Raw genomic sequence first — 2,850 nt, forward strand, 5'->3', positions numbered from 1 at the left:
AAACGGATGTAGACATATTGAAAACAAATTAATGACATTTTATAAAATTGCTAACAACAGTGAATACCGTTTATAAAGAAAAATAACATAGTTAGTTTAGTTTATTTTTCTAAGAAGTTAAGACAAATTTAATTTTTTTGATAATTACCGGGAAATTCCAACAGATTATGAAATAGGGGCTTAAAAAGAAGACATGTGTATCGGCGTTTTGAAAATTTACGTCGGGGGTAACCTAAAAATGGGGGGCAAGAATTTTGATATATATTTGATATATATATATATATATATATATTGATAGAAATTCAATTTTATGTGAAATTTATGTATGAAATATAATAAAGATAATATCGATTGTTTTAATAATGAAGCTCTAACGAAACGTGTCAATTTGTATCCAATGAAAATCCGACATTCTGTAATTATTGAGTCCATGAGGACTATTAAAAAATTTTGGAGTTATTTTCGAATTTTATGTGATTCAACCCATTGTGCTTTTCAAATTGTAAATGGTGTGGTGCGGAATGGCTTATTTGTCAAAAAAGATTTTGTAGAGGTTGAGTGCATCAATCTTATTTACCTATCCAGGTAATAATGCCTACCTATATAAACAATTATATACTCTCATGTTTGTTGAGGTTTTAAATGACAACAACAATATTAACGATTAAAAGTACTAATCAAGTTTTGAAACCAACAACTTTCTATTACGATGCACTTTTTCGGCTTGAAAACGTCGTAGTAGTTTCGTTTTTTGAATATCATTTAACTCCGTAATTCATTACGGCTCCAAATTGTTTATTTATCGAATCATCTTAAAGCTCTACAGTAATGCGTTTTAGAAAAACATTACAACAACAATTTCTCTATGTTGCATTCAATATTTATCTTTGTAGCATCTGATAGCTAGTTAGTGTTGTATACATGTTGAACCGAAATTGAAACCGAATATTTTAGAAAACGTTGATTTAGAACTGGAAATAAAATCTAGTTTTAGGAGATTTTTATTTGACACGGAAGTTCGGGTACCCGTATCCGGTTATACCCGGTTCTACGGATTCGGTTAATATAAAATGGGTATCATTTTAAAGGTAATAAATAAAATAAATTTTAAAGCTTATAAATAAAATAAATGGGTATCATTTAAAGCTTATAAATAAATAGTGGTGATATGATATGGTTTAAAAACTCCCTAAAAGTCGTACTTGGGTCCATTATGGTTCCTTCCCAATCCTGAATCAAATGATAGAACAAAATTTTTCCTTTCCGAAATGGTACGACATGTGGCTGTATCTATTGTGGATCAAAATATATGGACCTTAGAACCCTACAAACCCCTGTCGCGTAGCCGGTCTTGGTGTCTGTCCATAGGAGAAAGTTTTAAAACCCCTGCCGAAGGCCGCCCACCCATAAGACAATTTTTTTAACAAGAGATTTTGTCGCGTAGCCGGTGTTGGTATCTTCCTACAGGAGAAAGTCTGAAAACCGCGGCCAAGGCCGGCTAAACAAAAAATATTCTATTTAAAAGAAGTTTCTGTAGCGTAGCCGGTGTTGGTGTCTGTCCATAGGAGAAAGTGTTCAAACCCCGGCCGAAGGCCGTCAACACATAAGCCCATTTTTTTAACAGGAGATTTTGTCGCGTAGCCGGTGTTGGTATCTGTCCATACGAGAAAGTCTTAAATTCCCGGACGAAAGCCGGCTACACAAAAAATATTATATTTAAAAGGAGTTTCTGTCGCTTAGCCGGTGTAGGTATCTGTCCATTGGTCAAAGGCTTAAAAACCCGGACGAAGGCCGTCCAGCAAAAAAAAAAAAAGATTCTATTTAAAAGGAGATTCTGTCATGTAGAAAGAATTCCCTTATTTTTATAGGGTCCACATATGGCACCATTTTGGAAAGGGCACATTATAGGCTATCAGGCTATTGAGACAGGATTGGAGAGGAACCATAGAAATAAAATTTCAAATAATTTTTTAATTCCATAAAAGTCTGATCGTTTTTACTAGAGTTGTTCCAAACCCGCTGTGAAATTACATTTAAAAACCTAGGCGGGTCTATGTGAGGGATATGCCAAAGAATATATCAATAGTGAAATTTTTCTTTTTATTATCATCAGATAAGGCGAAACAAAATGGTTTGGTCCTTCCGGAACCACCTTTTTCAAAGAAAGACGGGTGGAACTGATAGGAACTATGGAACTAAAATAGACAAATCGAACGTGGGCCTGTATTGAATATCCCTGCCAAGAAATATTTTATCCTCTGAATGGCTGCAATGTAAAATTAGGTATACTTAGTGTGATTTCGACCATCCAAAGTCTAATATGGGCGGAACTTTTACAAGGAGGACAGGAAATGCCAAATACCCCTTTTGTTAGAAAACAAATTAAAACGATGTTATGTTTGATTTGGATGACATTGAAATTATGTGCAAATAATGGGGGCTCCTAGGAGAAATCTCATGTTTTGGCAGGACCTTGAATATACCGAAAAGACGTGAAATATGATTACCGATATGTGCCATTTGCAATACAAAAATATCCTGGGAGTACTAGAAATGTCTGTGCAAAATTTTAGGGGTGTGGGATATTTATATGGAGTTAACTGACTGTGGTCTTGAAGATAAAAAAATATTGGTTGGGACCTTTATATGAGGCTATGCAAATACATGGACATATATTGAATATTTTTAACCAGGAATAAAATTAAAAACATTTGTTTAAAAAAGAGGTATGATAAAACCCGAACTAACACCTGCAATTTTCGACGAAGAGGTATTTTACACCCATAGAAAGAAAATGGTACCTAATTTTTCAGTATACCGAAACAGGGACGGAACAATTATATAGAGGCT

This window comes from Musca vetustissima, unplaced genomic scaffold (assembly GCF_032173495.1).
Source record: "Musca vetustissima isolate MV318-11 ecotype Yass unplaced genomic scaffold, APGP_CSIRO_Mvet_v1 utg4171, whole genome shotgun sequence".
In the NCBI taxonomy this organism is placed as follows: Eukaryota; Metazoa; Arthropoda; class Insecta; order Diptera; family Muscidae; genus Musca; species Musca vetustissima.